Source organism: Panthera onca, chromosome A1 (assembly GCF_046562875.1).
Source record: "Panthera onca isolate mPanOnc1 chromosome A1, mPanOnc1 haplotype 2, whole genome shotgun sequence".
Classification (NCBI taxonomy): Eukaryota; Metazoa; Chordata; class Mammalia; order Carnivora; family Felidae; genus Panthera; species Panthera onca.
Window position 1 is genome coordinate 23,421,144 of NC_138339.1, and position 26,339 is coordinate 23,447,482.

Sequence of the window (26,339 nt, forward strand, 5' to 3'; positions counted from 1 at the left end):
TATTTACTCTTTCTTAATCTCTCCAACATGGGAAATTGAAAGGATACACTTTTATTGTTTTATTATAAGAATCAAGGGATATCCCAAAATAAGACCAACTCGAAAATTAACTAAGGGAAAATAATATAAATAAATAAATATGAAAAAATGAACTGTTCCAAGAAAGCTAAATGGTAATTATAAGGTTTATTACACCAAAAATAAACTATACATGTGAGAAAATAATTAATGATAAAAGGAACTCCAAAAGGTGAACCTGAAAGGAAATCTTCACTTTAACATGATATACTAAATATTAGCCAGATAGTTCACTAAATACAGTTCTTTTGTTACCAATAAGTTTACTATTGAGGTTTATTGTATTATTTCATCCTGAACTATTTGTGAAAGTATTGGCCAATTTTTCATAATTCTTCACTGATTTAAGAAAACTGTATTTATATTAAAGACATTACCTTTTATGCATGGCATATAAGTTTATATAATGGACCATCACAAGTAGTTTAAACATGAATTTGTTTATAGAAATGTTTTCCTTTGTGAACTCTGGCTTTAATATTATGTTTTAAAATGTGAATGAATACTTAGTTATATTTGCATTTAGTACATTTAATTATCAAAAGTTTACAAACAATATAACCCTCTAACTTTATAGAAACAGATTTAAACAAAGTATTAGCTTACAATTTCTTTCTAAACTCCTCATGGTAGTTATTGCTCTCAGAAAGTACCTATTCTCTGGGGCACTGGGTGGCTCAGTCAGTTAAACGTCCAACTTTGGCTCAGGTCATTATCTCACAGTTTGTGGGTTCAAGCCTTGCGTCGGGCTTTGTGCTGACAGCTCAGAGCCTGGATTCTGCTTTGGATTCTGTGTCTCCCTCTCTCCACCTCTCCCCTGATCATGCTCTGGTTCTCTCTCTCTCTCTCAAAAATAAATAAACTTAAAAAAATTAAAATAAAATAAAAAAAGTACTTGTTCTCCTCCATCACGACTATCTTAGACATGCAGACTCCTGCCTACAAATAGGTAAATCCACCTTAACCTGTGATTGTGTTAGCAGATATATTTGTCTTGTATTAAAAACTCATCCAATTTAGCTACTCTCTTCAATAAAAGTGATAGTTAAACTCCATCCTATACTTTCTTTTATTTTTCAAATTACACAAATGGAGAAGCTTTCATTAATGAGCACTCCCAGGAAGACCCCAATAGAAATGCTTATCTTCCCAGGAGAGGATGGGTTTTAGCTTTTCAAGCATGAGAATTAAAGGTAAGTTAATGGCATCCAATGTTTTGGCCTAGAATGATGAAGAATTTTTAAAAAATGAATATTGAAGTCCTCCACATGAAGTCAGTCTAGAGATATCAAAGTATAAGTGGAATATGCCAATATTTTAGAGATTTAGTTTAAAAGCTAAGAGCAAAAGATTAATTTTCAAAACAGAAATTTGGTATTCTTTGGCAGTGTTATGTAGAATTCAATTATATTTCTTTGCAAAATTATAAAGTATAACTCTCCAGATTTTCCACAAATTGCATCATCCACCATCCCAGAATGTTTGCCAATCACTGAGATCACACATAGTTGCCCTATGTTTCTCATGTTGTTACATCTTTGAAATTTCTTCTTCCTAATGTATGAATAGGGGTACACTCATCTACACGTATCTGATGTAATCTAAGAAATGTATTTCCAATATCCAGACTGCCTAGAGTTTCTTTCCTTCAAATTCCTTCTGTATTTCTTATTATATGGCACAAATCTTGACATTCAAGATAGTCGTGCTTTTTCACAAGATAGTCAAGTTTAAGATAGTCTTGCTTTTTCACAAAATTATTTAATGAAGACCTTTTTCTCTTTCCAAACTGATACAATATGTCTTAAGCTATATATTCTGCCATATTTATAAATATAAAGTCATTGCAAATATTCGTTATACATGTTGAATAATTTGGTGATTGAAGATGAATAAATAGGGACACCTTGGTGGCTCAGTCGGTTAAGCATCTGACTCTTGATTTCAGTTCAGGTCATGATCTCACACTGTGAATTCAAGCCCTGGGAAGGGATCTGCACTGAGTGCAGAACCTGCTTGGGATTCTCTCTCTCCCTGTTCCCCTTCCTCCCTCCCTGTCTCTCTCTCTCTCAAAATAAATAAATAAGCATAAAAAAAAAAAAAGATGAATAAATATATTTAAGGACAAATGGTAGTAGTTACACATTTCTGAAAAATGTTTTAGAGAATACTTATTTGGAATATTTTGTCCCTAATATTATAGTCTCATCTTTATTTAGGCACATACAATTCGTAAGTGTAGAGAAATTATAAAAACAAAGTTTTTACTATTAATATTCAACTTCAATAGTAAAGTATCAGACTAATTAAATTTTATAGCTTAACAAAAGTGTTAATGTGTGCATGTTCTTATTTTATTTCTCCTTTCATGGGGCCTATATTTAAGCCCCTGACTGCCAATATTTATAATTATTTTTTATGAAACCAGTATCCAATATTTGTCATGTATCTCTGTGACCATATTTACTCATAACTTTGTATCTTATTCAAAAAGAAAAGGAGGCCTCTGTATTCTGTTTAAATTTCAGGTATAGAACCACTGGAATAAAGGATATGGGTAATTTTACATTTTTATAGGATTTGTCAAATTATTTTTCTCAGTTATTGAGAGAGTTATATTTCTAGCAATAGACAAACATCCACAATTATCCACATTCTTGCTAACATAATATGCTATACTTTTACATTTATTATATATATGATAAGTGAAAAAGGAATGATTTTTTGGAAGTCCACATGTGTTGCCATACTAAACTCATAGTTTTCATCACTTACTTTTTTTAATCTCTCCTTAATCAAGATAAATTATTCTCAGTTCTTATGTGTCACATTCTCTCAATCTCTCATAGATAACTATAATAAAATCTCAAAACCTACCTGAGTAAGACTAGTCTTTCAGCTATGATAAATAAATTTTAGATTTTTTTTGTTTGAATTCGGTTAGTTTAAGGAATACGTAGGAACAAAAATCACATTGTCCCATAAAGGTGGTATGTATTTATTTTCCGGTAGTTGTATTTAAGACATTTTCTGGGGATGCCTGGGTGGCTCAGTCAGTTGAACGTCCAACTGTGGCTCAGGTCATGATCTCATGATTCGTGAGTTCAAGTCCTGTGTTGGGCTCTGTACTGACAGTTTGTGCCTGGAGCCTGTTTCAGATCCTCTGTCTCCCTCTCTCTGCCCCTCCCTTGCTTGTGCTCTGTCTCTCTTTCAAAAATAAGTAAACATTAAAAATTTTTTTAAAAGAGAGATTTGTTATCTTTGATTTTTATTACTTTTATTATCATTATTATATTTAGTTGTATAAATTTTCTTTGTTTTTATGTTTGCTAATTCTTTGCCAAAATCATTTTAATCATACTTATTTTAAATCCTTGTAGAATCTCTGTATAATTTGAAATCTTTGTGGGTCAATTTCTACTGCTTTTTATCATTGTCAGTCAATAAATAAGTCATATCTTCATTTGCCACCTTTTGAATAAAGGTAAATTTTAGACAAATATTAACTTAATGGAGATAATTTGAGTACTTGAACATTGTTGTTTTCCCTTAGATATATTTATTTTTAATTTCTAGATGGGCACTGGAATAGGGAGATGTGCAAACTAGATAATCAAATTTGAAGGAGGGATTAATGCTTCTTTACCAAGAAAAAAAAAATGACTTTTAAAAATGATGGTGAGGGGCGCCTTGGTGGCTCAGTCAGTTAAGCATCCAACTCTTGGTTTCAGCTCAGGTCATGATCTCACAGCTTCATGGGTTTGAGCCCCACGTCGGGCTCTGCTCTAGCAGCACAGAGTCTGCTTGAGATTCTCTCCCTCTCTGTCTGTCCCTCCCCCACTCACTGTCTTTGCCTCTCTCGAAATAAATAAATAAACACTAAAAATAATAAATCAAAATGGTGTTGAAATACAGACATTTTCAGTAATATACAAGTTGAATGAATCCATGACCACCCAATCAGTGCTATTAAAAGGTTAAAGGAAGTGATTTAGGCCAAAGGAAACAACTGGTAAATTCTATCAAATACTAAGACAAAAAATATGAACTGTATAAAAATACTTCCAGGGAATTACAGATGTTAATACTTCCTAAATCATTATCTATATGTATGTACAGAAAGCTCTAGATTAATAAATCTTATGAAAATAGAGGTAAAAAGAACACACCAGTTTTAAGTCCAACCTAATATATGAAAATGACACTTCATTATGGCTAAGGATGTTTTATCAGGGAAATGCAAAGAAATCAATGTAATTTACCATATTAATACATTTAAAGATAAATTAAGAAAGGAAATTCTTATGTATTATTTCAATACACAGAAAACTTATTTGACAAATGTAATCATCCAGTTACAATAATAAATTCCAGTAAAGTCACAATAGAAATGAATAGTCAGCTATATGCATCTATGAAAAATCTATGCTTATAAACTAATAATGCAAATTGGTAAGACACATTGGAAAATAAGTTGGCAATTTCTTGATAATTTAAATGTGTATCTATTATAGGCTCCAGATATTTTACTCCTAGGTATTTATTTATTCAAGATAAATGAAGGTATATATTTACAAAAAGATTTGTACATTAATGTTCACAGAAGCTTTATTTATAATGGGAAAGCCTAGAATTAACCAAATGGTTGTCAAGGGATGAGTGGATTAACAAACTTGGAATATCCATGTAACACACTATTAGTCAGCAGTACAGAGAAATGCATCATTGATAGATGCTGTTGGATCAATTTCAAGACAGTTATGTTTTATGAAAGAGGATGGGCAAAAACAGTACATGCTGTGTTTCTAATTACAGAAAATTTAGGAAATTCTAGAGGTATGGTTGTGAGAGATTATAAAATGGTACTACAAAATATTTGGCAATGGTAGTTACATCTATTTTCTTGATTCTGGTCACAGTTTTATGGGTATATACTTATGTCAGGATTCATAAAAGTACACTTGGAATACCTGTATATTTTTTCCTTTTTATTTTTATTTGTTTTTATTTGAGAGAGAGTGCACATGCTCAAGTGGGGGAGAGGGGCAGAGAGAGAGAGGGAGAGAGAATCCCAAGCAGACTCCATGCTCAGAGCAGACTCCAATCGGTATGACCCCGTGATCATGACCTGAGCTGAAGTCAAGACTGGGACTCTAACTGACTGAGCCAGCCAAGCACCCCTATATGCACTCTTTGTATATGTTAATTATATTCCAATAAATATGGGGAACGATAAAAAATAAACATATCTGTACTGTTGGTATGTAATATTGAGCTTGTAAGTGCTGATTTTGGAAATAATGTCTGATATATGAAAATTCTACAGATGTTTTATAATAAAATGTGATTTTGCCAGTTCTATGTCACAAATTTTATTTTTCCATGGTGTAGTTTTTTTCTATTGAGGACCAGTGAACCTTCACAAAATATAGATCCATATTTATAAAATGCAAGTATATTTCAGAGAGTTCTATAAAACATATGGCTCATTTATTCTTTAATAATAAGATCAACAAATACAATCTCTTTTTTTGCCAAATTAAAAAAAAAGGCTTATTTCAATTGAGTACTATGGCTAATTATGTGGAAAGAACATGGTTTAGAAAGCTATCAAAGTAGAAAGAAAAATAGTTTAAAAGGGAGGAAAAAGAATTATGATCACAATAGTAATAATGAATGGAAAGGAAGAGTCAGACTCACAAATGCATACACAAACACAAAAATATACAACCTCATAAAGAAAAGAAATCCACAGAATGGGACAAACAATGCCTCACAAATGTATGCAAATAAAAAAACAATAGAAAGTTGTTTGAGCCCTCCTTTGGTGCCCAAGAGGATTCTAGAGCTAAACATTTTTAAAGCCAGGTTTTGTTATCACAATTGCAGGCATGTGGATTATAATTGTAATTATTTTCCCTGTGAGCTATGAATATTTTTCTCTCCTTATGTCTACATTGTCTGGCAAACAGCAAGTTTGCATTTAACTTAAATTTTAGGAGATCTAACATCTAATCACCAGACAGAGAAAAAGACTATGTTTTAAACTATTAAAAATTTCAGATTTTTCTGTGTAAAGCACTCTTTTCACTCCTATCTTTTGTTTGTACATGTACATCTACATGTACATATGATTATGCATAGTATTTGTGTTTATATTTGCATATTCAAGTAATATATATGTATATGCATGTATGTATGTTTGTATACAGGTATGCATGTATATATTTTGTATTTCTTTTTGATTTTACACAAAAATAATTTTAAAAATCAGTGCTAAAGCAAGAAGATACTTAAAGTTCACTTTATTCACCCGGGACACTAGTATTTTTGCACGTTTGTGTCTGTGTGTTGTTTCATTTTTTAAAACATGGTTTATATATGTTTTACTGACATATAATCGAATTGTGACTATATCTCAGATCTACTGAACCACAACTCTCTTCCGTACCTGAGACTTTTATGGATTCATTTTCTCTCTCTCTCACCTTCTCTGTCTCAAAATTAATATACAGAGTTTCCAGCTTATGCTTATGCCACTTTAAGTCAGAAATTGTTTTTCACTTCATATATTTACCGATCTCTGTTTTAAATAGCATGTATTTAAGCAGTAAATGAAAAAAATTTGCAAAGATGTCTTCCTTGAGACACTCTTTGAAATATATATAAAGGTTCTCTGTGGAAGCAAGACCTTGGAATACCATTTCCTATTTTGAAAGTCCTCTCCCAATCTATTGATACGAAAAATGATGCAGTTTAAATTCAAATCAAGTGTCATTTCCCCTACGAATTATTTTTGCCATCAAGCAGAGGTAAAAAAAAAATGTTACTCCTTTGTGCTTTTATCTGTATCCCAATTATTCTCATATTACAAAGACATGTGTCTCCGACCCATTATATCAAAAGCTCCTTCAGAGCAAGTTCTGTCAACCTGGTGCTTAAATCACTTGAGGCAAGGAGAAATTTTTGATGAAAGAATCTGTGAACAAATAAATAAATGGGTAAATGAAGTTCCCCCCAGTCATTTATACTATTTGTTTTTTCCAAAGGATGTATGGATGTTGTTTACAAGTTGCATTTTACCTGAAACTGTCCTAATGAATAACTGCATATCAAATATAAAGCATTGTTTTACAAAATTAATAACAAAGGGAACACTAATACTTTTCTAAGCAAATTTTTCTTTCAAATGAGATTTTGATAGGAGATATTCTAAATTGTTTTACCTGTATGTACACAAGTTTATTTAAATGTGTTAGTTTTTAAAGTTAAGATTCAGAAATAATATGTATGAATATCCCCAAAGACCAATGGATTGAGTTTTGTTTGTTTTATTCTCTTCCCAACCCCAGCTGAAAAATGAATTTATGTATGCATGTGTGTTCATGTGCATGTGTGTGTGCATGTTTGTATATGTGTGTGTGTATGGCATATACACAAAACAACTTTTCTATTGTTAGATATATCCCAGATTTGATACTATACATTAGATTATACTTTTATATTAATTAAATATTTTATGATATGAAAGAAAATAAATGATATGTTATATTGTTGCATGCCATATATCATATGCTATATATCATAATAACTACAGCATGCATCAAATTACTTTAGGGTGGTGAGAATGGCACCCTGTCTTGTTCCTGATCTTAGAGGAGAAGCTGGCAATCTTTCACCATCACAGAGTATGATGTGGTATATTGTGGTATATTGAGGTATATTCCTTTTATAATCATATTGAAGTATATTCCTTTTATACTCAATTTGTTGAGAGTGTTTACCATGAAAGAATTTTAATTTTGCCAGATGCTTTTTCTGTATCTATTGAGATGGTCATATGATTTTTGTCTTTCATTCTATAAATGAGATATATCACATTTATTGATTTGTGTATGTCGAGCCATCCTTAGATCCAGAAATAAATCCCACTTGATCATGGTGTTTGATTCTTTTAATGTATTGTTGTATTTGGTTTGTTAATATTTTTTTAGAAAATTGCATCTATATTCATCAGGGATTTTGGTCTTTTCTTTTCTTTTCTTTTCTTTTCTTTCCTTTTCTTTCCTTTCCTTTCCTTTCCTTTCCTTTCCTTTTCTTTTCTTTTCGTGCCCTTATGTGGCTTTGGTATCAGGGTAATGCTGGCCTCATAAAATAAGTTTGGGAGTGTTTCCCTCACTTCAAATTTTTGGAAGAGTTTAGGAAGGATTGGCAATAATTCTTCTTTAAATGTTTGGTAAAATTCAGCACGGAAGCCATCTGCTCCTAGGCTTTTCTTTGTTGGGAGATTTTTAATTACTGATTCAGTCTGCCTACTTGTTATTGGACTGTTCACATTTTCTGTTTCTTCATGATTCCTTAGTGTCTTAAAGCTATTTAGTTAGCTAATAATTCTCCATTTTTTTTCCTAGTCTGGCCTGGGACTGTAGATATAAACCTATGCATTCATATATCTGCCAAAAGTTGAAAGTTTTACTGGTGAATGTCTTGTTCCAGATGGCCACTTTCACATGCTGGGCAACAGCAAGCTTTCTACAGGCAGTGATGGAGGTGACTGTGATGTACCACAGACCATTTGGAGCTTCTTCACATAGCAGTAGAATTATAAGGCATGAAAGCAAAACCTGCAAAGCCTCTTGTATGCTCTGGGCTGTCACAATGTCATTTATGCTACATGCTATGAGTCAAACCAAATAACAAAGCAAGCTTTGATTCCAAGGGTTAGAAAACAGATACTACTTCTTGATGAAAGGAGCTACAAATTCTGTCATTCATTTTGAAACCTATTACATTTTATCTCCATATTTTTCCTAATTTTTGATTATCTCTATCAACTTCAATATTTGCTCTTGGCCCCTTTATTGTCACAAAGCATTAGATACTCCTCTGACCTATTTGAACTCTAAATCACCTCTAAGTCCAGCTCTCAAGATTGTTACAGTTCTGCACTTTGTTGTTAATAAGAATATCCCGCTGCTGGTACCATTGTCCAAAAGAGCCCCATTAGTTAGAGGAGACCATTCACTACATGAAAGAGGGATATTTGACCTTAAGTGTGATTTTTTTCAGGCTGTTTGGTTTGCAGTATCCTTTGGGATATAATATGGGAACAATGTTAGATCCTTTTGGAATAATAAGGGAACAAACAAATTTCATGAATTTATTTTTATCTCCACTTATGTAAGTGCAGAAATAAACAGACACCCGTCACTGCTCTAGGAAAAGCAGACAACAAAATTAAAAACAAACAAACATCTGAAGCTTATATTCTTATTTAACCCACCAGAGAAAGTACCTCTCCACCTAGCATGAAATTGGCACTTGCTTTCTGTCAAAAGAATGCCATGTTATTATTGGATTTTGTTGTTTTTGTTGCCCTGATTTGTTAGTAACAGTAATGTGTTTGTGTATTCAGAAGTTAAGGTAACACTGTTTATCTAAGTCAACTATTAACTCTTAGATCATTTCCCAAAGAGCTTTCTTCCCAGTTATTGTATTTTCTTAATAAATGCAAATTAAGTAATTATCTAGTTAAATTTTGACTAGACATTATTCATTTGAGAAATTGTTGTTTTATAGTGCAAAGGAAGCATTTTTTCCACCTTTGGCACTTTACAATAAACTCATTCTGATCTAAATTGATTGCTGTGGGATTATCTTGGAGTCATTAAAATATTGCTGTATTGACATTCACTAATGTCTTTAATTAGCAATTTCAAATTCCAGTGTTTGGCATTAAATATGAACTGACATAATTTATTATATCCCTATAGCTGTTTATTCAGTTTTGTTTGTTTATCCATTGAGTATATTAAATACTTATTTGACATGCTTTGTGTTATAGTTAAGCAGTCAATGTTTATAGTATATTCAGATTACCTTTATAATAAAGATATAGTTGAGATTCTGAAACTTTCTGAACCTGGCATAAGGTAAAAGATACATTTTTATCCTGTTTTATTCCTTTCAAATTTTCCATAAAATATTGAATTTATCATAAATTTAACAGATCCACACTCACATCACACTTGAAGCAAAACTTACTCTTCAGAAACTGGCATTTTTCAAAAACCAGAGAGTTTTGTTCTGAGAGTTGAATTTGGAATCCATGAACACATCATAAGGTAATTCTCAACTGGCTTGGCCATTTTCTTTTGCGTAAATGTCACGTTCACAGTGTTGCTTCTAAATTCCTGCAAAAGAAAAGCCTGAAAAGGAAGGAGCCATTCAGAAAAGCATAAAAGTAAACAATTCATATTTATGAATCAACAACAGACCATCATTAGGATAGTGGGATAAGAGTGCCTTCTCTCCTTCCACATCCTCCTCCTTTTCAGGCAATGACGTCAATTAGAGGCCACACACTTTGGATTAGTGCTGAATGTGTATCTTCAACATGATTGCCCCTCCTAGCTGTTAACTTGGTCATATTCCCTTTGTAAACCAGCTTCCTTGATAGAAAACAAACAAAATAATATTAATCGCATATTTGTTGTGATAAATAGACAAAATAAGGCCCTTTTAGTAACACGGATACATACAGTTGGTGTTCATTCCATATGGTTTCCTCCTTTATATTCTGTATATGCTTTCCAGCAAGAATGGCAAAATGTCTTGGATCTCCCTACAATATCAGACCTTCATTTAAAAAAGAAAATGCATCTATTCTTTCAAATATGGGCATTAAATAAAAACCTTGAGTATATTAGTATATGATTATAGAGAACTTCCACAGGTTATTATTTTATGCATCGTTCAGCTATACATCTAGTTTGAATATTTTAAAATTTATTCTTTAGTGAATGAATATAACCTGGAAACCATTCAAACTCTGAAATAAAACCGGGGTAAAAGGCCACACTGGTGGTGGGTGTGGTTTACAGTCCTCCAGGATTTCAGGTCCATTCTTACCTAGGGTTCTTCCCTGTTGCGTTTCTTCTGCTTGGAACATTCTTCTTCATGATACTTTCACTACTGCCTCCTTCATTTAAGGCTTTGCTTTCCTGGCCACACGAACTAAGGCAAAATTCCTCATCTGTCGTTCTTTATCACATCCCTTTACATGATTATTCATAGCACTCATAAGAACAAGAAACCATCTTACTTCTTTATGTACAGATGATTAATATGTGTCTTTTTTAAAACTATGTAAATTATTTGGAGTGTCTGCATGGCACTCACTCAGTTAAGCATCCGACTTTGGCTCAGGTCATGTACTCGCAGTTCATGGGTTTGAGCACCACATCAAGCTCTGGGCTGGCAGCTCAGAGCCTGGAGTCTGCTTCAGATTCTGTGTCTCCCTCTCTCTCTGCCCTTCCCCTGCTCACAATCTGGGTCTCTCTCTCAAAAATAAATAATTGTAAGAAAATTGTTTTTAATCTGTGAATTCGTTAAGGCCAAAACTCTTATTTTCTTTTGTCATCCCTGTATCTTCTGTGTAAAGAATAAAGTTTAATAAATGATATTCACTTTATATATTAATATATACTAACTGATGAACAGAAGAGAGTTTTTTAATCACTTAATATATATGAATATATATTGACTGATGAACACATGAGAGATTTTTAGTCTTTAATTTTTTTTTATTTCTATATTCCTTCTGGATGTTAGTGTCAATGTAATATTGACAGCTCTATCTGGATATGTGTACAATTTATCCTGGAATGTAAATAGGCAATGAACTATAACTTATCTGTGCCCAACAATGAAAATATCTCTTATCACTCTGGGTCTATTGAGGGTACCCTGATAGTGTGTAAGGAGTTCAGTTCTAAATGAGGAATTATATAAAGCAGCAGCAAACATCAACTACTTCAATTGCTAAAAAGGAAAGAATATATCCTATTTTAAGGTAAATTTTAATGTAAGGAATAAAAGAAGATTTTGAAAGTTTAAAAATTGAGGATCATACTTTTTAGAAAGTCAACTTCAATATGCATGATAAAGCATCTATATTCAAACTTCATTTTTATGCCTGTAGCTTTGGATATTAAATGGATTGATACTTTTGAAAAGGAACTCCTATAGCTATTTTAGTTCTCTGTCCCATTACACTTCATCTTCTTGCTGCTTAGTTTTGAGCTCAAAATTTGATACAGGCTCTTCCTGTATGAATATTAGAGGATCTAATAATTATAGTTTAATAAAATGAAACTCAAGGGTATGATTCATCAACTAGAGAAATGTAGGTTTTTTTCTTGCAATTTAATAACATCAAATGGCCTCTATAATCATTTCCTTATAAAGCATCAAAAATGGCTTAACAGGGTTCATGCAGGTAGTTAAAAATACACTCAGACTGGTCATATGGAAGTGTGTCAATTTATTTAAATTACATTTTATTATTCTTTTTGTAATTATTTATATAATTATTTATAAATTCTATTTATAAATATTGTATATGTGGTTGGTATAAATTAGATGGACTTTTGGACATTTAGTCTTTAACTTTAGACATAAAAGCTTTGACATAGACAGCTGAAAGGGATATTTATGTGGCTTATAAATACTAGATTTAGGACTGGCAATACCTAAACTTGTGAAGCATAATTGTTAACACTACCATCAGAGAACTTCCAAATAGAAATATGAAAAATGTTACATAAAATTTCACTAAGGTGATTATTACATATACTCATATGACGCGTTCCTGAGGCAAGCCTGAACACATACAAATTTTGAGAAGTGAAGTTTAAAATGTGGCCATTGTAGGAGAAATTGATTTTCCATGAACTTTATTAATACAAGGGATTTTCAGAATGTTAAGGGGAAAACTTATATTAACAATGTTAGAAGAAAATGTACTGCCAAATGCATTTTAAATTAGATGATGTGATACAAGTAGTAAAAGGAAAATCCCAAGAATTGTAATGAGTTAACTCGGTTTCTAGTACTGGTTTGCCTACATTTGAGCAGTTTAACTTTGAGAAGGTGAAACTAATTCACTGGTCCTTATTTCTTCACCCTTAAACTGGAAAAAGCACTATTTTCACCTAAACAGAGGATAAGGATTAATATTCATAAGATTGTAGGTAAATACTCTAAAGTGTTATTCAGTATTTAGTTTTCAGCAATTTATTGGCGGACTTATCTAGTGAAATAAGAAATCAAAATATTAAAGATACACAGATTGGAAGGAAAATTAAAATGCTCAATTTTTCAGACAACATACTTGTGTAAATATAGATTTCCCCAAACTACTCAAATTAATGAGTAAATAAGTGAATCAACTAAGGCTGATAGATGCAAGTTAATATACAAAAATGAAACAAAACAAAAACCCCTGTATTTCTAAACATGTGAAACAAACATGTGAAAGTGAATTTATAGGTAATTTAGGAAAAGAAAACAAAACACCAGCAACATATCTAATGAAAGATATAATTAACTCCAGTAAAATATTGAACTCATTCTTAAAAAATCAATCAACTGAAATATATGATGTTATGTGATTATAGAACTCAGTATTACAAAGATGTCAATTCACTCAATTAAATTATAGATTCAATGGATTATTTCTCAAAAACCAACAGATTTTTTTGTGGAAAATGACAAGCTGGTTCTAAAATTTATATTGGAATACAAATTATTGAAAATAGCAATCATAATTTTGAAAAAAAATTCCGAATACTTGCAAAATCAGAAGTCAAGACTTACTAGAATTTATAATTAATACGGCAGAGAGATATTGGACTACTGGCACATGCAAGATATTAATGGAAGAGATTAAATACTCCAAAATCCTGCCAACTCTAAGAAACTTCCTGCAACCATAGTACAAATAATGTAGAATGATAAAAATCAACAAGACACTAGCACACTGTTTGGAAATTTATCCAAAATAATTTACTAAAAATCTGAACAATAAGAAAATTCCCAAAATACATATTGAACTAACAAAGAATTGAATTGCCAAATAAAACTTTTGTGAATTAAATAATTTACCTATTTTACTAAGATTTTTGAGATTATAAAATATTAAGAGATAATTGTAAATTAGGCTTAGGTCTTCCCTGGTCCTGCCTTTTATCATTGCACATGGACTCTCTTGACTAGAGTGGAAGAGGTCTCTAAGGAGGTACATGAGTTGGCTCATACATAGAGAAGCATCTAGGTTAAAAGATGTATAATACTCTGTTTAATACCCACAGAAAGGTATGTATCTTATTTTACATTCAATGAGGATATATTCCTCATAAATCTAGAGATTGAGCACTTGCTTACCATAAGCAATTATAAAGTAGGTGCTAAAAGCATTTCCTAGATATGGACTATGTCTAGCAATTACCATCATCCCCTCTCTTGGTAGGTCAATGATTGGCATGTTTATGTGGATATTGATCAGGCTCCCTGCCTTCTTTCTTTTTCTTGGAGCAAATTCCAATGACTGAGTGAAGAATAGACCATAAGCCAATTGCTTTTGTTTCTTCATACGTACATGCATATGCTTTTATGTGCATAGAATTTCTGTGGAAGGGTCCATGAAAAATAATAATTGTGGTAGCTTCTGCAGAAAGAAATTCTGGCCATTGACATATGAAAGAGAAGGTATTTTAGAGTATATATTTTCTTCCCTTATGACTTTTGTGCCATGTATATTGATTAATATAGAGAAAATAATCTACTATTTAGATTTTGAAAAGCGTTCTCCTTACAAATCAAATCAAAGCAAAATGAAAACCTATTTGAGCAGCCAAGTTTATAATAGCTTCATTTATTTTGTGTATTGTTGTGACAAACATAAAGGTGTGATGGTTACAAGACATCTCCCTTTAAGAAAGAATTTGTTCAGTTAAAAGGAATGAAAATAGTGGATTATCTCCAGGAGAAGTATTTTCAATAGCTACCTCACCTTTCCAGGACAAACCCTAGCCGACGAGTGACTAATGCATGAGTTCCAGTGCCTGGTTATTTCTGTTGAATGTAGGAGGACTCTTTAAAAGAGCCATTTTCACTTTAGAATTCTCCATTGGTTTTATGAAGACTTTGTCAAATCTGTGCACTGTTGGTGAGTCTCCTTGACCAATCCCACTTCCCTAAGGTTTCAGATTTGCAGTCCGAAAGGTTTTCCTGCATAATTATTTGTCCTCTCCTCTTTAACTTTCATAATAAAATATTGGCATTGTTTTATACTTGTATTTATCTTTTTTGAAAGTTACTCATACTTGGGCTCCTTTGAAAGATGAACCATATAAGTGCTTATCCTTATATCTTATTTAAGGTTCATCCCCTTAGCTAATTAAAATAATAAAGAAGGGATTTTGGTTTTGTTTTCTAGCACTTGATTTTCCTTAATTGTTCAGGCTCTTTAAAAAAAATAATGTATATGAACATTTTCCCTATAATTTAGTACCACACATAATAAGTATATTTGGATATAGTATACTACATTCACTTGTTCATGAGTTAACAAAGAGATGTTTGCACAGATGTCTGGAGCACAGACTTTTTCATTGAAGTACAGCTGCCACACCATATTACACTAGTTTTAGGTGCTCAATATAGTAATTCAAGTTTATGCATTATGCTATGCTTACCTCAAGTGTATCTCCCACCCGTCACCTGACATTCTTAACTGTCTCTCATTCTCTGCTTCCCAGAGAGCCAAACTAATACAGCTAATAAGAGGAATACAAGGCCACAGCTGGTAAGAGGAAGATTTAGGATGAGATCTCTCACCACCTGGCCGGCAATGAAGACCCTATCCTACAAGGTATGTGGGGCATCAATGGTCCCTGGTAGAAATCCAATTCTTGAAACTTTCATCTGAGTTGATTTGGTTATGTTGCAGGGAAGAAGAATAGCCAGTTTATAAAAATGATTTAGTCATTTGAAATGTAAACAGTAGAAAATAAAATAATATACAAAAAAGGGGGGATTTCATTGATGTGCTAGAGAGAGAGAGTGGAAGAATAGAGGATTCGGCAACTACAAGTGAAGTGCAAAAAGTCACTGTGGTAGCTTGCAAAGGGCCCTTATCCTTTGAAATGGGAGAGAAAAAAAATCTAAAAACCAAACCCAAGATTCAGTGCCCTGGTTAGAAAACCTAGAACTTTTCATGTTTGGGCCAGGGACATAATGAGTGAATATCCCTAAAGACCATAATCTTCTCCTAGGGCCCCGCCCTTGTTAGAAGGAGATCATACACAGACCACGTAATGAATAGAATCTTGGCTAAACTGTCTTTAGAGTGAATCTTCTGGGTTCCAAATGTATAATTCAGAATGACACCTGGTAATTGTAGAACTTCTCACATTTGTCCTAGATTAAGGGGCAAGAGCAAATATAGTGGGAAAGATAAAATGGAAGCCTCTGAAACTGACCTCCCCATTTCAATCTACAATCAATATAGCAAAACAGACAATATTGCAACCAGGATTGAGTGATGAAAAAGTACAAGCCTTAGGAACCTGAAGAATTCAGGAATAGCTGTTGTATCTCCATTTTATTCACTAGGCTGGCCAGTCACAAAAAAATCCTGAAAAAATGACTCAAAGACTATAACAAGATCTCGATGGTACCTTTGCTAGAGCAGATGAATATGGTCTCAAGGTATAAAGGCATTCACTGACCAACTTTGATCTCCTCCACTCCTTCTGTTTTTCAGAGTCTTCACTATAAAATATGCTCCTCTGTTATATTTGCCCTCTGATATTATATAGAATATAATTATTATAATAATATACTATGGCACTTAATTTCAGTATCTCCTTACTGAAGGACTCAACTAGCATAACTGCCAAACAAGACAGCAGTCAAAAAAAAATAAAAAAAATACTCGTCCTGGATATGAGAATTGTGACCTGTGTGACCCTGCTGTAGCTCAAAATGGCGATAATGGGAATATAGTTGTCATTAATGAAGTGAACATCTCCAACTGGAAATGTTTGCAACGAAATATTTGAGATTAGTTTTCTAGGTATGTGTACTAAAGAATGTGTTTTCCTGAGGTTGGGTGTGGGCACCTCTGTTCCCTGTGTTTGATAGGTATGGATTTTTATTTCTTATATTGACAGTTCATGGGTGAAGAATATGAGATTTACAGGTAAAAATGCTGTGAATCACTGGAAGGTGGTGCACTGAGGTTGTTTTAAGCTGTTATATTTATGCTAATTTGATGTGAAGCAATAGAAAACTAATATACTCCAGGGAAACTATGTAATTAATAATGCCTTATAAGTACTTATCTCAATGGCCATTTTTCTACCTTTCTGGATGTGACAACTAGAATGGCTCAGCTTTTAATATCCCTATTCACTTAATTGTGGGAATGTATCCATGTCTAGTGAAATATACTCTTGCAAGCAGTAAATATTTAATATTTTTATTTACCACATTTCCCTCAGTGATCCCAGTCTTCTTTCTGCAAATATAATTACATGAGAATCATTTTAATGTTTTTTATTTGTTTTTCACCCATTGGCATCTTCCATTTAATATATTCTAATACTATTACAGAAATGTCTTTAGTTAAAAAATTCAGAGCGATTTCATTATTCAGTATTCAATATTCCAGAAGAGGATATTTAATATCATTAAGCATGCTATTGTTCCATATCTTTATTGTTTCCTCTGGGTATACATTTTTTTGGAAACATTATTTCTAAATTTTTAATTCTTCCCCCAGAAATGTATACTTTTTTTTTTTTGGATTTTGAGACAGTTGGAATTCTCTAGCAGAATAATAACTATTTTTGAAAACATTTGGAGTAATACTATCAAGGCATTTTAACCTCTTAATTAACATTTTTGGGGGTATTAAATGCAAATTTAAGAATGAGATTATTGTATGCTGAAAAGATGTTTGATCTAGTCTACAGCATCTATAGGAAATTCACCATAACCAGGAAGCAAGGTGGGGAGGAGAAACACATAGTGACAAACAAAGAAAGACTCTGTGAGAATTAGAAGTGCCAACTACAAAGAAGATTCTCACCTAAGCACCTGGTGGCTCAGTCAGTTAAGCATTTGACTTCAGCTCAGGTCATAATCTCACGGTTCATGGGTTCAAGTCCCCCATCAAACTCTGCTGACAGCTCAGAGCCTGGAGCCTGCTTCAGATTCTGTGTCTCCCTCTCTCTCTGCCCCTCCCCTGCTCCACTCTACCTCTCTCTCAAAAATTAAATAAACATTAAAAAAATTAAATAAAGCAAAGAAGAGTCTCACCATATAGAAAATTATCACTGAGAATGTTTAAATTGAAGTAAACTAGCTATTATTTAAAGAAACTTTACTGGGGCGCCTGGGTGGCTCAGTCGGTTGGGCGGCCGACTTCGGCTCAGGTCATGATCTCACGTTCCGTGGGTTCGAGCCCCACGTCGGGCTCTGTGCTGACAGCTCAGAGCCTGGAGCCTGTTTCAGATTCTGTGTCTCCCTCTCGCTGACCCTCCCCTGTTCATGCTCTGTCTCTCTCTGTCTCAAAAATAAATAAAACGTTAAAAAAAATTTAAAAAAAAAAAAAAGAAACTTTAGGATACATTGTACCATGTTGCATAAGGCACAATTAATACATCATATAACTCTTACACAACTTATACGTTCTTACAACTTTTTAAAAATGTTTATTTATTTATTTTTGAGGGAAAGAGAGTGCATGTGTGTTACTGCGAGGGGTGGGGGCAGAGAGAGAAGGAAAATCCCAAGCAGGCTCCTCGCTTAACTGACTGAGCCAGTCAGGCGCCCCATCACTGGAGATTTTTGGAATCATGTTGTATTCTTCAGGGTAGTTCCACACTAGTTATTAAGTGTTATAAGAGTTATAAGGGGCAGCGCACCTGGGTGGCTCCGGTGGTTGAGCCTCCAGATCTTAATTTTGGATCAGGTCATGATTTCATGGTTAGTGAGTTTGAGCCCTGCATAGGGCAGTGGGGTTCAGGGCTGACAGCACAGAGCCTCCTTGGGTTTCTCTTTCTCCCATTCTCTCTCCCCTGCCCTTCTCTCTCTCTCTCTCTCTCTCTCTCTCTCTAAATAAACAAATAAAGTTATAAAATTAATAAATTTCTCCAGTGATTACATTGAAAGATGCTTCTGTGAATCTGCCTTTTACAACAAAGAAAACTAAGTAGTTAAGATAAAGGACGGAGGCACTCACATCTACCCAATTTTAAGAATCACTCCCTTATACAGGTGTGTACATATACATAGTGTATATAAACTCTGGAACAAGACAATATGAAAGCAAACTATACATAACTAGTTAAAAATGGGGGAAATAAAGCATTTTCCTATAAAACACGCTGCTAGAGTCAGATTTAGGCTGCCCGTGACACAGATATCTATTTTTTAAAAATGACTTAAAAAGGAATTAACACCTCTACTTCTACTCAAAATTAGCTGCTCCATAACCTGCCATAACAACTGTTGGTGACATGTGACTTCTGCTTACATTTCATTGGCCAGATCAGCCACATGGCTTTCCAGAGGACTGGTAATTACATATGAGAAGGGTGAATAGTCCATAGGCTCTCTTATCCTGATACCAATAGCATTATAAAACACTGCCAGTTAACACATTTTAGTATTAAAAAGATAATAAATCATGCTAACTGAAAATAAATTTCCTTAAAAATGGGTCCTAGGGGACAATTTTGAAATGATAGGGTAAGGACATCCAAAAATCCACTTTGCCGTAAAAACAATGAGAGCACTGAGGACAAGAAATCTGGCAAAATCAAATGCTTTCAGAATTCAAGAAAATAAAAGCTTGCAAGAACGTGAAAAGTGCTTATGCAAGAGAAATTATTTAATCTCAATAAGAACAGCGACTTCTGTTGTGCATTGACATGCCCTAATCCTATCCTCTTCCCCAGATTCACAATAGGCTTGAAAACCAGCAGCCTCGTAACTGTAATAGCTATAGAAACCAGCACACTGACAGCCACTGGAAGGATACAACAGGTTTGGATACCCAAAATCAAAAGCCAGAAGCCCAGCAAATTGCCACCATTTGAATGGTCTGTCAGCTCCATAAAAAGCTTGGTTCTCTGGGCTTTTTTATATTTGATGTGGCACAGAACATACTTTTTGCAAACAGCCCTAGGCTTGGGGCATGTTTCAAAATAAACAGTGGCAATTAGCACACCTTCCTGAAGTGATCATAACAGCTGCATCCAACACATATCTGACCAAAAAACTTAAAAGGAAAAAATAGGGAATGAGATATTCATAGAGCACTTTGAAAACCTCCAACATACCCTGGAATTCTGGAAGACTGTGTACATGTACAGAGCTATGTGCATACCCAGGACTTTGCATATGCCCACGAAAGACCTCAGAAAGCCCTGAACACTGAACTCTGGTTGAACTTAAGACTCTAGACAAAAAAGTAGTGAAAATTAAGGTAGGCTTACAAACTTCCTTGCAGACTGTTAAAAACAGGTGCGCGCGCGCACACACACACACACAACACAACACAACACACACACACACATTCCACTGGCAAAGACTAGAAGACTTAATGGGTTAAAGAATACAGTGAAACCTCGGTTACGAGCATAATTCCCTCCAGAAACATGCTTGTGATCCAAATAATTTGTAGACCAATGTGAAGAAATAATGCAAGAAATAATGGAAACTCAAGATGATTTCTTCCACAACCCAAAAATGCTTATATAAAAATGATTACCATACTGTAATATAATATGAAATAATAAAGAAAATCAAAATATAAACAAAAAATAAACAAATGAACCTGCACTTACCTTTGAAAACCTTCATGTCTGGTGTGAGGGAGAAAAGAGAGAGAAGGGTTATTTTGTAAGAGGACTTTCACTATCATTAACCGAATCTCTGCTGTCTATTGGCTCGATGGAATATTATTCTTTTTGTGCAACTTTAACAAAGAACCTATTCAATGACCTAGAATGAAGCAAAGCATTCCTAAGCTTCCTCTTGTATGGAAAAGCAAAGGACAACCCATAGGTGCTTTGAAGTGACAAAAAAATACTTTAGGGCCAATTGTGGGCACCTTCCAACGTTCTGAAAAATCACTGATTTCTGCCAAACCCTGCGGTCTGAGAGTGAGCATCCAAGCATGGGAGACAATCACCCACAATCCCACAGCGAGCAAGCAAGAGAGAGGAAGAGAGAGGAGAACCATTGGCTCAGTTGTGATCATGTGATGTTCGGTGTCACGTACTACTCGTAATGCAAGACATCGCTCATTTATCAAGTTACAGTTTATTAGAAATGGTTGCTTCTCTTGTGGAACACTTTCAGACCAAGTTACTCACAATCTAAGGTTTTACTGTGTAAGAGAATCTCTCAAGTGACCAGTCAGTGAACTGAGTATAGATTTCACATGAAAAAAAAAAAAAAAAGGTGATTTTACAGAACTGGTTCAGAAAAGTCACTAATGAACACGTTGCAAGATTGAAAACAAAAGAGAACCCTAACAAATGGGGTAGAGAGGGGTGATTTCAAAAGTTGCCATATTTAAAATGTTAACTAGGTATACAGAAATAGACTAACAAATCCTGAGGAGAGGAAAAAATTGGATTCTCAGAGTTGCTACATTTTATTATTTTAAAATTCCAGTTTTCAAAAAAGACAGTAATAATAATAAAAAAACACAAAAAGACAGAAAAACATAGTGTATACACAGAAAAATAAGTACAGCCAATAGACACTGTTTCTGAGGAAGTCTAGAATAGCAAAAAATAGATTTAGAAAAAAATGGACCACATAGAAATTCTAGAGGAGAAAACACAAAAACTGAAATAAAATATTCATTAGAGGGTCTTGAAAGCATATTTGAAAAATAGCATAAATAATCAGCAGCTTGAAGACAGAACAACTGGGGTTATCCAATCTGAGGAACAGAACAGAAGGAAAAACAATAAAGACGAACAGTAACTCAGATACTATCAAGTATACCGAAATATTCATAGTGGGAGTCCCTGAAGAAAAGAAGAGAAAGGGGTAGAAAAAATATTTGAAGGAAAAATTGCTAAAACTTTTGTCTTCACATCCAAGAATTTCAACAAACTTGAAGTAGGGTAAACTCAAAGAGAGCCATGTATCGACTTATGAAAAAAATGTCAAAATTCAAAGAAAACCCCTAAATCTTGAAAAAATCAAGAAGTATACTTGTCATGTGAAAGGGATACTCAAAACAGTTAGCATCTGGCTTCTCATCATGTAGGTCAGAAGGCAGGTGGATGTCATATTCAGAGAAAAAGGCAAGCAAGAAATCTGTCTAGCAAAATTATGCTTTAAAAACTAAGAAGAAATTAAGGTATTACCAGAGAAGCAAAAACTAAGAAAGATTGTTGCTAATAAACTTACCTTATAAGAAATAGAAAAAGGGGTTTATGTGGATGAAATACAAATGCAATATAGAGTAATTTAAATCCATACAATAAAATAAAAAAAAAACTGAAAAAAGTAAATATAAGGTGATAAAGGTAAATCTAGAAGACATATACATGCATTTTTATTGTGGTAAAATTCACAAACATAAATTCACATTTTCATAAATTTTGTGGCATTTAATACATTTACAGTGTCATGCAATCATCACCATTATATAGTTCCAGAACATTTTCATTGCCCTTAAAGAAAACCAGGTATCCCTTGGGCTTTTACTCCCAGGTATCCCTTAGGCTTTTACTCCCTATTCCTGTCTCCTCTCAGCCCCTGAAAAACATTAATATGGTTTTTGTCTTCCTGTATTTGCCTATTCTGGATGTGTCATATAAATGGTTTCATATAATATATAACATTTTGTTTCTAGTTCTTTTCACTTAATATTTTTTAAGATTTATTCTTGTAGTATTATCCACACTTCATTCTTTTTTTAAGATGAAAAATATGTATTTTCTTTATAACAATTTTATTCTATCTATTCAATAGAAATGTTCACAAATAATAGGTATAAAACTATGCTAATAAGTCTATGGTAAACAAAGATGTAATTTATATGACAATAATGATACCACAAGAAGGAGGAAACTGACCTGTGTTAGAACAAAATTTTTGTATATAACTGAAATTGCACTGGTATTAGTCTGAACCAGATTGTTCTAAATTATTCATATTTTCTATGGTAACTATTCCAAAAAAGAAACTCAGAAAAATTTAGTAAAACAAGCAAAACTAGAGTTAAAATTATATATCCCAATATTTCCATTTAACGAAAAATACAGTAATGAAACAATAGAAAAAAATAAAAAGCACGTGAAAGCTACAGAAAAAAATTGCAAAATGTCAGATATATCCCATCTTATTAGTAATTGTATTAAATGTAAACAGACTAGAAACTACACAAAGATGTAAAAATTGACCACTAGAAATCACTAATTAGTACATTTTAAAAGGGCGAATTTTGATATGTGAATTATATCTCAATAAGCTTTAACCAAATGAAAATGGAATCCAACTTTAGAAATATGTCTGAATAGAAAGAATAATCTGAACTGAAATTTGAAAGGACAAATTCCAAAAACAAATTATTAAACACAATTTAAATTAAATTTAGGGGCTGCACCTAATAAAATCCTAAACTCTAAGAAGCCTTTCTATGTTCATAACACATTTTGTAATCATGGACGACTTCAAGTTACCGTGGGCAAAAAAGCCGTGGATTCCTGCAGCCCACTGGAGCACAGTTCTTGTGCGTCCCCATCAGATAATGCTATGCCTTTGCAAGAATTTACTATGTTTCTGTGGTGAGTGATTAAACTAAAAACCTTGATTTCAGTTTTCAAGATGAAATACTTATTTTCCATTAGGCAGCATACGCATGTGTTCAAAAAGCAGAATAAGATGATTGTTGAAATAAGTCTAGCTGGTGAATTTAGAGTGCTTAAAGTTCGGGGAACATTTTCTCCTCCAAACATTCTCATTCGGCCGAAATGGATGATTTTTCACTTGCTTCAATCCTTTTATTTATACAGGGGAAGTAAATAGGCATTGCAAGCTTAGTGACATTGTGCTTTTTTTTTCTAATTATTTTATATGAACTATTTTGTGTTTGTTGGAACATAGTTGGCAAATGACTAGTGTCAAACTTTCAAGAGATGATTTTCTTCCTTTAAGTTGTACTCTGTGTTTTCTTTGTGTAAGCAAAGTCTAATATCTGCTTACACTGAAGGTAAAAAGTACCACCTTTCAAATATAGCATAACTACATGAGCCTGTCGAAAAATATACCATAGCCAGAAGTAATTTTCTCAAGTAAAATGTTTATTAATAATTTGCTTTCTGGGGCACCTGGGTGGCTCAGTCAGTTAAGGCTTAGACTTCGGCTCAGGTCACCACCTCGCAGTTCATAGGTTCAAGCCCCACATTGGGCTCTGTGTTGACCAGCTCAGAGCCTGCAGCTCGCTTCTGATTCTGTGTCTCCCTCTATCTCTGCCCCTCTCCTGCTCGCTCTCTGTCTCTCTCTCTCTCTCTCTCTCTCAAAAATAAATAGACATTAAAAAAAATTTGGGGGCGCCTGGGTGGCTCAGTCGGTAAAGCGTCTGACTTTGGCTCAGGTTGGTGGGTTCCAGCCCCACGTTGGGTTCTGTGCTGACCGTTCAGAGCCTGGAGTCTGCTTCGGATTCGGTGTCTACCTCTCTCTCTGTCCCTCCCTAACTCATGCTCTGTTTCTGTCTCAAAAATAAATAAATATAAAAAAATTAAAAAAAAATTAATAGCTTACTTTCCACTAAATCCAGTTTATTCTGATAAAAATGAGTTTGGCTTTATATCTCTGATAAATTTTAACTTTTTTGTGTGTAAGAGTAAGCATTCACATATATATGCTAATATATGTATATTATATATTATAATATTATATGATATATATGTTAATATATACATCAGTTAAATATACATCTAAATATATTTAGATATATTACATATGTAGAATTCTGTATTAGTGTACATACAGATGAAGTTTACAAAATTATTATAAATCCACTCTCATTATAACCATTTTTATTGTTATTTGTATCCACTGTATTTTGGCAGAATCATCCCTACTTATTCAAATAAAAGAGAACCCAACCCTCTTCTATACTGCCAATGGCTATTCATGTGTTATCACATATTTAAATTTTCACGACTTCAAGAAGAATAAATAAATTAAAATGGAGTGTGCTGATTGCTACACATCTTGTTTTTGATGGTGATTATATTTGCCTGTGAATACTTTCTTGCTTCTAGTCTTTTGTTGAGATGGGAATACCATTTTCTAATTTCCAGTTATGGTGGAAACAGATTTCCCAGTACACTTCTGTACTCTTCCTGAAAATCCTTGTTCTTCTCCGCTACACGTAGGTGGGTTTCCTGCTTGGGAAGAAACTGAAAAAGGTGTCAGCTCTAAACTGGAAACAGCTAATGTATTGACATAGGATATTTGATTCTTCTACTTCTGCAGTCCTCCTTTCTGTACTGATTCAGGGGGAAGTAGTGGCCTGGGCAAGTGTATTCTTCTCTTTAAATTCAACATTTTCCTTAGGTGTGCTGCCACAAGACCTGGACTTTAAGGAAGTTTAGTTAAAGAGGAAGAAGACCCAACCAGGTGCAACACCAGTTGAGTTGTCCCAAATAATTTAACACTATTCATATTTATAAATTGTGCATCATCTTCTGGCTCTGCTTTTGTTTCTCAGTTTGATAACGAATCTTGGTTTAAGAAAGTTTTCTTGGGCGCCTACGTGGCTCAGTCAGTTAAGTGTCTGACTTCAGCTCAGGTCATGATCTCACAGTTCGTGAGTTTGAGCCTGGTGTCAGGTTTTGAGCTAACAGCTCAGAGCCTCCCTTTTTCTCTGCCCCTCCTCAACTTGTGTTCTCTCTCTCTCTCAAAAATAAATAAACATTTAAAAAAAAGTTTTCTTTATCGAGCTCTTTCAAAACACTCAAAGTTTCCTTGGTTATTTCAATTGCATTTGCAATTGTACAAATAACAGCTAACATTTTTATAAATACATTTGGACAGTAGCACTACTCAGCTATAATGTCACCATGGACTTCAGAGTTACTAATACGTTTAAAACTTATTCTGCTAACTTGATTCATCTCTTTATAAGCTGAACCTATGCTACTCAAACATAGCTTCCCTTTCTGGTCCACAGTTTGACTTCTATACTCTATATACTTGCTCAATAAAGATACGCATTTTACAAAGTGTGACAAATGTCAGACATTACAAAAACAGTTTTAAATGATGAATGAAATAGATGGATGTGTATTAACTGAGTTTGTTCGGTTAATGGCATATTCCAACCCCTAATTCCTACTATGAGGTGAAGAGTATTATTGATCTAGGTCAAG